This window comes from Myotis davidii, unplaced genomic scaffold, assembly GCF_000327345.1.
Source record: "Myotis davidii unplaced genomic scaffold, ASM32734v1 scaffold96, whole genome shotgun sequence".
Taxonomy (NCBI): Eukaryota; Metazoa; Chordata; class Mammalia; order Chiroptera; family Vespertilionidae; genus Myotis; species Myotis davidii.
The window spans coordinates 9952125-9968618 of record NW_006289416.1 but is presented as its reverse complement, the minus strand read 5'-3'; the positions used below and the strand labels follow the sequence as shown (position 1 = coordinate 9968618).

Genomic DNA, 16494 nt, shown 5'->3' with positions numbered 1-16494 from the left:
TAAGAACACATGCCTCAGGTCTACCTACAGGTAGGAGACCTTCAAAATAAAGGATCTCACATGTATTTAAATAATATGTGATCCACTTAAAGCATCTCATCTTGGCCTCAGTTAATTTCTTCTTAGCAGTTTCCTCACTATGTTCTTTTTGGTGTCATGATGAGTTGAATATAGCCATCACTGTAACATAACTTGCATATTATTTATGAGCTTCTTAGAAAAAAATGATGGCTTCCTGAATCATATATGTTGGTGTGACAACCTTTTATAGACCATTATATGATGCAAATTAGATATTATGCAATAAAATATGAGAAAAATAAATTTTTCTAGGAAATCAAATTAATGAGAACAGTTAGATTTTTATTGAAATTATAGCATATCACGACAAAAAGAATTTAGAAAACTGAATTTTACTAAGCGGATTTCGTATAGATAATTACTTTAATTATTTAAATATATTTTCGTTATAAATTATTTTCCTTATTAAAAGAGAGGTCCCTTTAATATATAAGATTGCTTGGTACATGTGAATGATTGCTTAAATGCTATTTGACCAAATAAATGAATATGAAGAAGAGGAAGCTTGAATTACTGGCCTTATAATAAGTGGCTAATATTTATTTCTATTTCCTATTAGACTAATTATTGTAAGATATTTCACAGAACAACAAGGTCAATTCCTACACTTTACAAATATGTACACTGATGTTCACAAATGCATATGATTTTAAAGGATGTTGCTATTTCACTTTAATAAAAGCAATATTTAAACCTAGTTCTTAGGAGAAATAAACCATTTTTATTTCCCTTTCACTGAGCTATACTGAAGTTTAAGGTGATTGTAATCATTGCTGATTATTAATCAAAATAAAGACAGTGAAATATTAATTTTATCAAATGAAGAAATTCCAGTTGTTCAATGAGTTTTCTTTCTTGAAGGATAAGATATGTTATTATATGATAATAATTGCTTTTTAAATTTATGAAAACAGATAAATTTTTCATAAGAACTATAAGATAAAAAATAAACATATTCTTTACTGGATTGAAATTTTATATTTTTAGGCTTTTTGAGGTGAACTAAGCTGGGGAAAATATGATACAAATATTACATTTTCAAAGAAATGGTATTTCTTAGAAAATGTGTGGGATATCCTATCCAAAAGGAATAAGAAGCATTTTCTTCCACAAACTGAGATTTGTATATCTTTCATCATTCATATGTCATATACAATGTAAATGTCGCTTTTCATTTTTCTTGAAACACAGTTGCTAAGCAAGCATCTTATGTATTCTTCACCTTCATTTTTTTGAATTTTAATGTATGATGGTCTTTATTTACAACTTTATTGGCAAAAAAGAAGAGGGATACGATGAAAACAGTTCACCACAGGGCATTGCAGTTGATCCGTCAGATTAAAGAAGTTTCGTTTTAAAGGCCCATCTACTTCTCCAAAACCAGACAACACTGAATCTGCATTGCAGTTGCCTTTTGGAGGTACAGCGCTCAAGTTTTAGGCAGTCTTAAAACATATAAATACAAAAGAAATAAAACCACCCGTTAAAACGGCATTACATAAAGGGTCCTTCACTGTAAATGGATGTCCTTGCAGTGACACCTGCCCAGTGGCACCGGAAGCTGGGGAAGCAGGACTCCTCGCACGGAGTGGGCAGTTACGACGAGGTCTCGGCAATGAGGTCTTTCATTTACTACCTGCATTTTCTATGAGACGGAGCCAAAGTCGGAGGACAAGACGGCGGGAGAAGAGTCCTTCTTGGACAGCGAGCCCTCCAAAAGCAGCATGGGAATTGACGTCCTGGTGGAAGAAATCAATGCAGTCCATTTCAATTCATGCTGAGCGGGCTGAATGTTTCCACGGACTTGGTGTCATTCCTCTAAGTCAAGTGTGTTCAGCTCCTCTCCCAGTCCATCCAGACCTCCCCGGTGAAGAGGTTCTGGTCCATGGGAGCGTCCCCGCCGTGGCCCTCTTCCCAGTCCCTCCTCTCATCGTTCTCAGCCCAGCCTCCCGAAGCTTCTTCGCTCGATTTGTTTTCACCTTTTTCTGCAGTGTATGTGCTGAATCGTTCAAGACTGGCCACAGTGATGCCTGTCGCGTCCACATCTCTTGGGATGTACAGGTTTAAATCTATGTCATTTATGCTCACTGGGTCATCAGCCTCTCACCGCCCGCTCCTGGGTGTAGCGGGTATGGTCTGCTTCCTCATCGTCATTGTCCACCAATTCAGGACGGAATTCAAACACCTGACGAACACTGATCACCACCAATGCTTTCCCCGCCTTGAAGTCTGCTTTCCTTCTCTCCGTATCTTGCTCCAATTTATCGATCTTTTCTTGTCTTTTCCTTTTCTACCAGGCGAGGAAAGATTCTCTAGAGTGATTTTGGTAACCTTTGGACCAAGGGCCGAGCGCTCTCTTTCAATGAGATCTTCTGATGAAATTTCATCTTCTTTCTCTTCTTTCTTTTTATCTTTTTTCAATACAAATCCAGGAAGAAGTGCATGAGAATACATACAAATACCGCCCCCTCCCGGGCATACCCCAAAACAGCCGTATTTGTTGTTTTCAATAGCTTCAAGGAAATGCCTGCACACTATCTGCGTTTTTTGGCTTTTTCTTTTCCGCCTCACCGTGCTTCTTGTTCATTACTTCTTTCAGTTTCTTCTCATCCCAGTTTCCCATAGTATCTTTTTCAAGTTCTTCATCTCTTGCATCAATGTAAACACTTGGCTTCTCGCCCTTCCTCTCCAGGGTGAGGTCATGGGAGAACTTGCACTTGTCCCCCTTGGTGCACTGCCCTTGCTTGAAGAAGGCGCACACCACAGACTTGAGGTTGGCACCTTTACTTATTTTTTGAGCAGCAACTACAGGATTGAACAGCTCATTTAGCTCTTGCAATTCTTCCTTCTTGTCATCTTTCTTTAATTTCTTTTCAGCTTCACTCTGTGCTACCTGGCGTGGATTCCGCTGACCAAACCTAACTTGATGAGTGACAGACAGCCTTGATAAACTTCTGCTGCTTTGCTCCTTTCTTGTTCTTTAGACCAAAAGTTTTGTCCTCGATAATCGTCTCCTTCTTATTCTGCTCTGCTTTCTGCCTGCCTCCCCCCCACCCCCATAAGCCTGAGCCTACTTCTCGGGGGACATGGCGGAGACAGGTGGCACCGGCCAGACTGGGCTCAGCTGGACACCGTCCAGGAGCCCAGCCCCACGCGCCCACCTTCATTTTCTTCCTACAGATTAAAAACTATAATTTCTACACAATTACATGAAGCTTATAATTATAGGTAAAATAAAATTAAACTTTTACTCAGTAGGAAGTTAAATATAGTATCAACAGATATATTAATCTGACTCTATGTAATTTTCCCCAACAGAATGTAGATCTCTGACTTAGCTGGAGCTTCTTTCACAAACTAATATCTTTCACTGTCACAGCATTCACCATGGCACTGAGCTCTATGATTTTACACCCCCCTCTCTCTGATTTTTTTAGCCTGATGAGAGCTAAATCTTAGATTATAAAGTTAAAAATAGTCACTAGGGTTCTTATGTGTTTTTCTTTTATTTCTCGAGATCAGAAAAATAACCTAAGATTTTAGTGTGTTTGGTTTAAGCTATACATAATTCTGCCCTTTAAGGGACATTGTCAGGAGCACTGTTACATGGGTTGTCATGACCATGTGTGAATGACAAGAACAGTTCCCCCTACCCTCAGCCGGTAGCACGTGGGAAGTTCTGCATTAAGCACTTTATATGCATATTTCAGTTCTTGTTTACAAAACACCTACGAACTCATTTGTAGAAAGAAATCATAAAATTTGAAAATAATTCCTTAAAATCTCACAGCTATGCAATTGGCTTAGAATGTAAACTTAAGTTGTCTGAACCCAAATGCTGGGCTAAAGCATGTGATTCATCTAGACCAGTTCCTCAATGGTTTCCAGATTAAAATAGTGATTATTTCACATAATAATAGTCACACTGAGTTCTTTTTATTCTCACAACAGCCCTGAGAAGGAAGTGATATTACCCTTATTTTATGGGTAGACATGAAACCTAGCAGACTGAGGGTCACATACAGTGAAGCCAAACTTAGAGCTGAAATCCATGCATCTGCCCACCAGCCGGGCCCCTCACTGCTGCACAGAGCAGTGCTCAATGGCTGCCTTGTGCTTGGAGATCAGTTTTCTGTCATGCCCTTCCCTAAAGGCCTAGCTGCTCTACCACACACATATTTGGGGAACAATGACTAGAGGAGGCTGATAAGCAAATACCTTGACCTTTAAATTCAGTATGTCTTTGATTATAATTATTCTCTTCTTGCAATTGAAGTAGAAGTGGTACTTACAAATTCAATGTTAATTTCTCCAGCAATATTACATTTTAGCAGAGCATTCTTGTGGTCCTAAATAAGGCTCTACATATTCTTAAGAATGCATCATGAGCAACAAGCATCAAGCTGGTTAGGAGCACATGTAACATCATGGATAAAACTCAAGATCATGAAGCTGCATGAAAAAAGCCAGTCACCAACAGTGTACAAAGATTGAATATGTACATGCATCATATATGCCATATGAGTCCATTTATGTGAAATTCAAACTGATCTATAATAATCCAAAGCAAACAACTGTTGCCTATAGGAGGGCCAGAGGGAGGGGCAGACTACAAAGGGACATAAGGAATCTTTGGGAGTGGTGGGGGTGATGGAAATATTACACGTCTTGTCTTAATTGCATTGGTGATTTTCTGGTGAAACAATTGTCACAGCTCAAGGAATTGAACTCTGTAATGGCTGTTCTCTTCCTGCTGCATCATTCCTCTGTTCCTAGGTCCAGGTAGACAGTTTCCATTAAGGGCAGCCTTCTGTCCTGTGTGTTTACATGCCTCTCTTCCTAGTGAGAGTCTGAGCAAGGAGGGGAACTCTTGACCTGTGTACACTAATGTTTGACCCAGTGCCTACAGCGAAAACTTTGGATAAGGCTTGTTAAAACAAACTACATATTCAGAGACATACAGGGCAAAACCCATGCCCTTCAAGAACTTGGAGACTGATGGGAGAGACAGCTGACACAGGGTGAGGTAAGTGCTAACTAATATAGTGTGCAGTGCAGGTGGTGAATGACAGCAGACAGCAATGACTCTTCAAGGTCAAGCTCAAATTCCACTTCATTCTGTACAGCTTCACTGAGTCACACAGGGGATTTCTTTCCTTTCCATTTTTATAGCCCTTATAGAGTATAGCATATATTTTGTTCTAATGAGACACCATGAGTAATATAGTTTTTGTGTCTGCGTGACTGATCTTTTACACAAGTGTGAGTTCATGACGAGCTGAGAGGTTCTCTATAGCTCTTTGTGTGTCCAGAAGAGCATCTTGCATTTAGGTGGAGTTCGGGAGCCATTGCCTAGTGATGTCTATGTGCTCTTGAAAATAATGATTCCTCATTTTACTAAATAGGCTCCTATACATTTGAAAAGCGAATCTGCCAAAGTGCATTATAAGTAGCAGAGGAACTGTATTTAGTCATGGTTCCATGATAAAAATACCAACGCCCCTGCACTGATTTTGAAATGCAAATTAAAGTGAGCAATAATTTTATAAATAAAATTTAACATGAATTATATCTCCTATCAATTAAGTTCTGAATTCTTATTGGTAAGTTATGACATACTATGAAATTTTGAGAACAACATACTTAATAGAAGCTCCCGGTATTAGTGAATTTTAATAGTGGCGGTGACTCTTATACCTAGTCACACCTATGAGAAGACCTCTTAGAGTTGCAAAGCTGGGCCTGCCCTTGTGGCATTGCACACAACATTGCATTGGCTCACATAAATCTGACAGCAAGACACGTGCATCTTAGAGCCAGGTTGCTTCAGTCGGAATCTCACTGAAGACTTGAATGAAGTAAGAAAAAAAAAAATCCTGTGAAGGTCCAGGAGAAAAACTTTCCAAGCAGAGAGATGAACAAGTGAAATAACTCTGAGGTTCAAATGAGATTGACATGTTCCTGAAGAAACAAACAAAAAGGAAGCTTTGGGTCTTGCATGGACTGAGCCAGTACAAGTAGTTTAGAAATGAGTTTGGAATGAAAGGCAAGAGCCAAATCATATAGAGATTTTCAGATCACGATAAGGCATGTGGATTTCATTATTCCAGGCCATTACGTGTTATCTGTTTTGCTCTGTTTTGCTCTGTTTTGTTCTGTTTATGTTAACTCCACAGCTTTTTCTGTGTCCACATCCTTTCAAGGGATAAGCATTTCAGATTATTTAACCTAATACCAAGATAATGGCTCATTGCCCTCCAGGGAGACCCCGTTCTAAGGATTCAGCATATCATTCCCCACATATAATGCTGGTCCTCCTCTGTATTTATGAGATACTCTGCCCCTTTGTTCCCTAAAGAAAACAGAATTTAAAGTAACATCATGCTCACGAAGCGGAGGCATCGGCTCATAAGAGAAAAAGAGAGCAAACCTTTCTTAAATCTCTGATCTTAAACTTCCAAAACAGAAGGGCTATATGGGTTTTCTATTATTTCACACAGTTTTACATTATTTTAGAGACAATAAAGTGACTGGTAAATTATTTAAAGGAATATGACTACATTATGCATGGACAGAGAGTTCATATATAGTTCAGTCGACATCAACTCTGTACTTGACTTTGTAGCAGGGCCCAGGAGCTTCCAAACACCTGCCCTCAAATAATGGCAGGAGCAATGGGACATTAACGGGGGCAGCACTTCCCACATCCCTCCCCTTAAGAGTTTGTTGTTGCCAAATACCATCTCCCATGCTCCAGGAATACTTCTGCAGTGGTTACCATTTGGAAAGACTGTTCTAAGTGTGTAACCTTTATTATCATCGATTCCCCACAATAAAGCAATGCAGCCACCATTCTTCTCATAATAGGGAAACTGACTTGCAAAGATATAGTTTCTCCAGATCCAGGGAGAGAATGAAGTTAGAGTCTTGACCATTTTCAAGGTTAGCTTTTTTAATGGTAGTTGTTAATCCTCACCTGAAGATATTTTTCCACTGGTTTTTGTTAAGTATATATTTGTATTGATTTCAGAGAGGAAGGGAGAGGGAGAGAGAGAAATATCAATGATGAGAGAGAATCACTGATTGGCTGCCTCCTGCAAGTCCCTGGGATTGAGCCCACAACCCCGGCATGTGGCCTTTACCATAATTGAACCTGAGACCCTTCGGTCCGCAGGCCAACGCTCTATCTACTGAGCCACCGGCTAAGGCATTGATTTTTATTTTTTTTTCAGAGAGTGGAAGAAGAGGGAAAGACAGAGAGAAGCATCAATCAGAGAAACACATTGATTGGTTGCCTCCTACACATGCCCTGACCAGGGCCTAGGCTGGGAAAGAGCCTGCAACCAAAGTCTGTGCCCTTGACCAAAATGGAACATGGGACCTTTCGGTCTACAGGCCAATGCTCTATCCACTGAACCAATCCAGGTAGGGATCAAGGTTAGCTTTGATGTTTAAAAAAAAAAGAAGAAGAAGCACCAGTAGTGACACATGGCCTTAAAATTTTAATGCCTGGCGATTTTACTGACAATGTAACTAGGCGTGACCAAGATGTGTAAAGCAGTAGAGTTGAAAGAGAAGTGGTCAGAGACTCTTATTCAGGAGACTTTACTACCAAAAGAGCCACTTCGTTCCCTTTCAACTGGAAAAGCCACTGGCTGGCTATCTTTAGGAAACTACTGCTCCTTTTATTCTCTCGGAAAATAAAGTGCACTTCTCGCTAAAGACCTCAGGATCACCTTCTATAGGGTTTCCTTTTTCTCTTTGTCATTTGAGGACTTGCTTTCCTGGTGTTTTCCTCAGGCTGGCATTTAAGCTTTAGGATGAACATAGCAGAAATGTAATGTTTATCTACACATTCATGAGATTGAAAGTTGGAGAGTGCTATGAATGTGAATCATTGATTTATCAATTGATTGCAGTCAATTTAAGGACTATTGCCCATGTGAAGCATCCTGTGAGGATAAACTCAGCTGGAGCCATCTGTGATATACTGGACCAGACTGGCCCTGGTCAGCAGAGCCCTCTACCCTTCATCTTCCTTTCTGTGTTCACCCTTCAGGATTTTAATCTTTTCTGGTGCCTTGGAGCTGCCCACACACAGTCACTCTAACATGACAGCCAACCCTTCCTATAGCACAGCACTTGCTTCCCCACAGTCCGCCTCTCCACTGGTAAATGCCTACTCAACTGTTCCCAAAATGTGCATTTCTCTCAGACACAATGGCAATTCAGTTACTGCTGGACACAGCAGGAAGATGAATGTATGGATTTTAGACAAACCTCTTAGATAAATGATTTGAGTGGACCAATGACATAGTACCCTCCAAAATATACCAGGTAGGTAGCCTTTAGTACACCTGGCTCAACTTCCTGGAAACAGGCCAGTTGGACCAAATTAGTACTTTCCCATTAAACCAGAAGTCCACAGACTTAAATGTAATCTAGGCCCCACCTCTTGCCTCTATGATCTTGGGAAAGTCATTTAAGTCCTCTGAATATCACTTTGTTTATTTAAAAAATATATCACTTTCCCTATTAATTTTACCAGTTTCTCTTAAGGATAAAATATATTTAAAACAAAAAGTACTATAATGTATTTGTTTAAAAGAAAAATATCTTCATGTTTTCATAAAACAACTATTTGCACCAATGACATTAATAGCTAGAGACTTAACAGAATAAAATTTTGCAAAGTCAGAGTTTAGTCAAGTAATTCCTTGGGCAGGAACCTATCAAATTAAATAATAAATAATTCTGACTTAGGATAAATAAATCACTAAGATAAAATGTATATTTTTAAAATTTAGATTAATTAATAATTACAGCCCTTTACAGCATTGTTATAATAGTTGTCTATTCTTGTCCCACTCTTAAACACCCCTACACTCTCTTCTCCATCCTACATCATTCTCATTATATATAATTTATTTCAGAGAGGAAGGGAGAGGGAGAGAGAGATAGAAACATCAATGATGAGAGTGAATCATTGATTGGCTACCTCCTACTGGGGTTAGAGCCTGCAACCCAGGCATGTGCCCTGACTGGAATCAAACCATAACCTCTTGGTTTATAGGTTGACACCCAACCACTGAACCACACTGGTTGGGTGCCAACCATTCTCTTTTTTAACCACTGATGATAATGTATCAAATCTGCTCATAGATACACATGCAACACAAATATATTTTGAAGTCCTCATGGCATTTTAGATGTAGGTAGCCTTAGATATTAGAACACAGAAATGGTTCTGGAAGATAGTCCTCCAAGTTTCACTGAGTCTCTAGAGAAGCAGGTCTGCCCAGTCCTATCCACTGCCTTACGACCCACCAATTTCACTTTGAGGTATATATTCAAAGAAACCGGAAACACCAATTCAAAAGAATACATGCACCCCTATGATCATTGCAGCATTTTTACAATAGCCAAAATATGGAAACAACCCAAGTGCCCATCTGTAGCTGATTTGATAAAGAAGTGGTACATATGCACAATGGGATATTACTTGGCCACAAAAATAAATTGAAATTTTACCATTTGCAACAGCATGGTTGAACCTAAAGGTTATTATACTAAGTGAAATAAGTCTGTCAGAGGAAGACAAATAGCATATGATTTCACTTAAATGTGATATCAAAAGAACAAAATTAATGAACAAACAAAATAGAAAAAGATAGGTGAATTAAGGAGAGCTCAGTGAGATGGCGAGCATGAATCTTGGCTAAAGCCATGGAAGGATACTTCAACATGAATACAGTGTTTTCTTTCCCAAATTAATAATAATAATGCATATCTAAGTCAATAGTGAGGACAAGAAATTTAGACTCATTTATGACTGACAAAAATTTAACATAAAAACTTTTAAAACACAAAATTACATTCAACAACATCTTAATAATTCCATGAACAACACTGTTTGTCAAATTGTAGATTTTTCTACAACCTCGTGTCCTTGGACTATTACCTGAGTTATGTGTTAGAGACCAAAGTTCCTGAGCCCCATCCTCAGAGCTTCTGATCCAAGAGGAATCTGCATTGTAACAATATTCCTCATAACCCTTCATGCAATGAAATTGGAAAATTATTGACTCTGCTCTGACATCTTCAGACATGGATTCAGATAATAAAATCCAAAGACCAGCCCTGCCATATTCAATGCAGAACCTTCAGAAAAGTACTTAACCTCCTTAGAGCTCTGTCTTTTGACTGGGAAGGGAGAAAAGATGTCTCATTCATAGGACTGCGGTGATGTTTGCATGTGCAATCTCTGTGAAACTTTGACCTTATAGCCTGCTAGCTATTGTGCACCCAATAAGTATAGACATTATTATTATTAATCCTATTTCAGTATTTTCAAATAAAGTAAACATTAAAGAAAATAAGCTTACTCTTTGGGAAAACAATTAAAATATAATGAAATAACTTCCAGTGCAAGACTCTGGAAAACACCAAATATAAGCTGACAGTGTTTCTAATGCAATTTTGTGAAGCTCCATTAAAGGCACAATATAAGCCCAATTGGGTGCTAAGATGCATAAAACTTCTGTTCATTGTGTTTATTTTTAAATAAATTTTCAAAAAAATGTATAGGTGGTCCTTAAAATAGTCTTATAGCAAGCAGGTATATTTCCTTAATATTTCTCATCTTCATTTTATTGACCTTTGGTATAATAATTATTTCATCCATAATTACTCATCACAGCAGCCAATTTAAATGTCATCTATAGTTTCCAGACTATTATATTTTGCATATACAGATACTTGATTGGTGATAAAAATCATGTAACATTTTCCTGGTTTCCATTGAAGTTAAAAGCACAGTAATGCACACAAGTTACCCGTGGAATAATAATGAAATAATATATGAAAGTTTGTTAAAATGTTAAATGAGTCAAATCAGTGCAAGGTATTATTATCCCTTCTGTTATTACCACTTGTACTATTAGCAGTAATTAGAAGCAAATAATGCACTTTGAATGGGAGACTGTAATAACAGTGCTGTCATTTACTAAGGGCCCACTTAGATCCTGGTTGATGACTCAATACTTTATATGCATTATGACATTTAATCTTCTCGACAATTGAATGAGGTTCATCATATGCTCTTTTTTTTTTTTTTTAGCTGGGTGGGGAACTTCCCTCCCTTTCTCCTGTTTCACTCTTCCCCACTTCCCATCCCTTTTGCCAATCATCAGCTTTTTCTCTATATCTATGGGTCTGTTTTGTTTAATTCATCTGTGGTTTTTTTTCTTACATTCCACATATAAGTGAAAGCATATGGTATTTGTCTTTCTCTGCCTTCATATGCCCACTTTATGTGAAGAACCTGAAACCTAGAGTTGTTAAGTAGTGTTTCCAAAGTGCAGAGCCCTGGTAAAGCTAAATGGGCCCTCATCTTCCTCCCTTCCCACTCTGGTGTTCCCTAGGGAACGTAACCAGGGTCTGTCTATGGCAGGAGCTCAACAAAAGGAACACAATTTAGGCTAAGCTTCCTACTGCTCCCACCTCTCCAGGTGCCCTATGTGTGTGGTACACCAAAGACCCTTGTATTAGTGCTGGTTCTCTAGAGAAACAGAACAGCTGGATGTATACATACACAAAGAAAGAGATCTATTTTAAGGAATTGGTTCACGCATTTGTGGAGGCTGGCAAGTCCAAAATCTGCAGAGGTGGCAGCAGGCTGGAGGGAGACCCAAGGAGGAGCCATAGTATGAGCCCAGAGGCCATCTGCTAGAATCTTCTTCCAGAGGGATCAGTCTTTCTTCCATGAACCGATTGGGTAAGGCATATCATGTTTTGGAGGGTTATCAGATATTCTCAAAGTTTACTGATTAAATGTTTATCTGATCTAAAAAAATATCTTCACAGAAATATCTAAAATAATGTTTGACAAAATGTCTGGGTACGGTGACCTAGCCAAATTAACATCTAATACTAACCATGATGAACCTGCATCCTCTTCCAAGATCAACGCATCACCACTCAATGATGACCTTGACTGCAGCGAGCCACTTGTGTTTGGTTGAATTTGCAATGGCAATGATAGATTTTCTGAAATCTAACTTCTTCTCTCCACCTCAACTGCTACAGCCATGCTCCAATCCCCACCCACCCCATACCACTGCCTTCTGCTTCTACTATTGCTCCTGTGAGGTCTATTCTCAATATAGTAGACATGACAAATTAGTTATGACATTTCTCTGCTTAAAACTCCTGCATTGGTTCCCCATGTCACTCAGTGAAAATACAAAGTCCTCGCAAGTGCCTCAAAGACCCTACATAATCTGTTCCATGCTTGCTTCCACCCCTTCTGCTTTCCTCCTTTCTCACTTCAGTCCAACATCCTGGGCTTCCCCACCATCCCCTGCCTCCAGAATTTTCCCTTAGGCTCTTGCACTGGTTATGTCTTTGCCTAGAACACTCTCATCCCAAATATCCACATGTCTGATTCCTCCATCTCTGTAAACCCTTACTCCAACATCACTTTAATAAGCACTACCCTGGCCACATATTTAAAAACTGTAACCCATCCCCATCTGTTGCTCTGTCACAAATTACCACACATTTAGCCACTTAAAACAAGACCCATGTATTTCTCACAATTCTGTAGTTCAGATATCCAGGTGGACTCTATTAAGTTACCTGCTTAGCATCTCATAAGGCAGGTCAAGCTGTGTCCTTCCGGGAGAGAGCAGGTATAGTCAACCTTTTCAAAAGGGATCCAATGGAGTGGTAACTGAATAATGACAGTCAAGGAGAGCCCTGGCAGGGGAGCTCAGTTGGTTAGAGCATCATCCCAATACACCAAGGTTGTGGGTTTGATCCCTGTTCAGGGATCATATAAGACTCAACCAGTAAATGGATAAATAAGTGGAACAGCAAATCTCTCTCTCACTCTCTCTCTCAAATCAATTAAAAAAGCCTTAGCCAGCTTGGATCAATGGATAGAGTGTCAGTCTGCAGTCTGAAGGGTCCCGGGTTTGATTCCAGTCAAGGGCACATGCCCAGGTTGCCGGCTAGATCCCCAGTAGGGGGTGTGCAGGAGGCAGCCAATCAATGATTCTCTCATCATTGATGTTTCTATCTCTTTCTCCCTCTCCCTTCCTTTCTGAAATAAAAATACATTAAAAAAGAAAATAAATAAAAAATAAATAATCATTTTTAAAGGTCAGGGAGATTTTATGTTTAATGATGTAAGATCCCTATCATGTTTTTGTGTTGATGAAAATTATGTAAAAGAGAAATAGTGCACAGATGCCACAGAGAGACAGGAGGATGTTATGGGAGCAAAGTCACTACATAATCTACAGTAGATAGGAGAGAGGGCCCCACGTGGAAGCCAGGGGAGCAAGACAGACCAAGTCCAGAGGCAGGGAGGAATCAGGACTGCCGAAGGGAATATTGGAAATTCTCTTCTGATTCCTTCTTTTTTCTCAGTTGAAAGTGAAGAGGAATTGCTGGGGGCAAGGTTTTTAGGGGTTTGCAGAGGGAGGAGATGTGAAATGTTTTCCAGTTATGTGGGGAGGAGGGAGATGTTATGAGATTGCCAGAGAGTGACAAGATTCTACTTGAGGTTAGTGACTTAAAATTTAAAGCAAAGCCATTTAACACAATTGTTTTGCTCTGGTCATAGTTGCTGGGGTGCAGGTGAAGAATGTTAGATTTAAAAATGGTTGAGATAATTAAAAGAAAGGTCATTATAAAAAGAGTAGAAATTGCTCAGAACCAGCCTAAAAACACAACTGACCTACCAACCAATCAAATGTTCCCCCTCATGTATGAAGATACAGAAACAAAGGAATATATATATATATATATATATATATATTCATCTGACCCAAATTCTCACCCCTTTCCAACTCTGACAGCTATGCCTTGTAAAATTCACAGTTTCTCTGTTATCAGCTCTGCAGGAGAAAAGTTTTCTCTGGTCACATACATGGAATTATAAGAGGATGTTTGTTAACAGAATTTCTTACATTTGAAAAATTACGCGTATAGACTATGATTCTCCAACCAATGCACATAGACACAGAATCTCCCTGACCAGTGTCACCACAGAAAACTCTTTTGTCCTCACAGTGCTCAGAGTCACAGGTTTCAAGTCATATTCTTCAGAAGTGATTAATCTTTACGTTTCTCACAGATTGATATCAAATCATTGATCTAGATCTCCCAATATCAAAATCATAATATGTCCTCATATTTACTGTTTGGTAAGTGTGTGTAGATGTTGCCACTGAAACAAAACATGGGAAGCCCCAGCATTGAAGAATCATAAAATTCTGAGAACCAAAGAACAAAGCTCTAGCCATCACTCTTCTGCCATAAATACGGGTATTGTTCGTGACATTTTTCTAGTTGTTGCTCCTAAGGCAACTGGGCAAAATGACCCAGATATAGTCATCCAGTTAATTTGCATCTTCCCACCTCCAGATTCTATACCAAACCCTTTATTATTTCTTGGCCATTTTCATAAAGTTCCCCTTTAAATGACTCCTTCATGGACTGGTACCTGAAATGAGTGAGAAGTACCTGACTATCGTAGTCAAGATTTTATTTCTCAAAGTGAGTAAATTGAGGGAAACTACCCACAGAAAATGTCACGGGAATGCCCCTCAGCACTGGGGGTGCTCTGATTCTCTAGAGCAGTGGCACGGAAGACTGGCCGTAGGTTCTCAGGTTGTGTTTGGGGTGGATCTGAGGCCAATAAAGTCTTTCATCTAAAGGCATACAAATTCCATAATGAGCACCTGATGATTTGACAGTTACCTTATTAGTGTTTCTACAGTTTCAAATCTGTGAAAGTTTCAGGTCAGAAACTCCCAGAGAACTCTCATCCTTTCTAAGGGCTATCAGCTCTGCCTGTTTCCTCTCTCTCCTATTGTTTTATTTTTTAAAAAATTCACAGTAATTGATTTTCTTCCTTGATGCCAGCCACTGTGCTTCCTGATAGGAGCTTATTATTTGCTGGCCTTCTTCTGTGTTCTAGCATCAGGAATACTTCATTAAAAGTAAGCTTATCGTCCAATTTTAAAATGAATATGTTTCATTTACTCACATATTCAACAAATTGTTTCCTTCCAGGCAAAATACTTCTCTTTAGATGGAACATCAAAATAATTTTTTTAAAAAAAGTCTAGCTTCCATTTTATTAAAGAAAACAGATGATGGAAAAAGTGCACATATATTTTATTTAGAGCTAAATATGTTCATAATATCCAACTTATTTATTTAAAATAAACTACATTTAAAAGGACAAGAGTCTAATCTAAAGTGAGTGTGTTGTAAGAATGGTGGCCCATGGTAAATGATGAGTGTTTTACGGTGACAATAATTGTGTTTCTTGACACACTTTGCAGTTATTTCTTCCTTTTACTCTGTAACCACTGAGTATATATAAGCTGTATCATGAAGACCTAATACTGTGATAAAATCAGCTAATAATTTTCTTATCAAGTATGCTTTCCAAGCAGTGGGTTGATGGGGCCAGGTAGAGATAATGACCCTAACATGCAGGAGATGTAATTGGCTATACTGGATCAAGGGTAAGAACAGAAATACTTTTTCTGCTCCAAGCACAAATTGAATATTTACTACATAAAAGACACTTTGAAGAAAATGTGCCGTATCTCTCTGAAAAAAAATGTTGAAACTCAGACAATTATTTATTTTAAAATACCATGTGGTCAGCATATATCTTTTTCACTCTTAGAAATTAATTTTCATCTCCTCCATAGAACTGTATAATTTTAATGCAATTTCATTGAAAGAGAACATTTCATATGCCCCAGTGAATAAATTACATAATTATAATCACCGACACATAGCACTCTTTCTGTTTCATTTTATTTTACTCTGGCTATAAATGAATCTCATCTAGACAAAATGCCATTATTCTCCATAAAGACATAAGGTAAAATACATTATAAAAAGGCTAAGCTATTGAGCTTTTTCTCCAATATAAAATATGTTGAAATCTACACTTATTGTGTACTTATAAAACTGAATCCTTAATTTTAAGAGATAATGAATTTATTTGAAGTTTTTCAGTACAACTTAAAAACAAAAGATGTCACAAATCAGGGTGTATTACTTATGTTTAATGTAAATAGAACACCCTGGAAATATAACTTAATATGTGTCCTAGAGTGTGTTTATTTTCAGATGCCACCACCAAAAGTAAGTGTGTATTATAGGGGTGAGGTGGGGCCAGACAGGGCAGTTTGCCCTCCACCACAAGGTGGAACTTTCCCCAGTGACGTGCAGTGTGGTTAGGCTGGGGCTCCTCCTTCTTCACGGCCTCTATCCAAGGCCCCCTTCCAAACACGGCTCTCATTCAGGTCTGATTACAGGCCACACACATCCACACATCCATCGAGCTACAGCTCAGGCAATGTAAAGGACTTCAGGTAA

General features: G+C 38.7%; 1 pseudogene; it reads right to left on the bottom strand.

The window, feature by feature from the left end:
- Window positions 1–1891: 1891 nt before the first annotated feature.
- LOC102768439 lies at window positions 1892–3169 on the bottom strand (annotated as a pseudogene).
- Between the last annotated feature and the right edge of the window lie 13325 nt (window positions 3170–16494).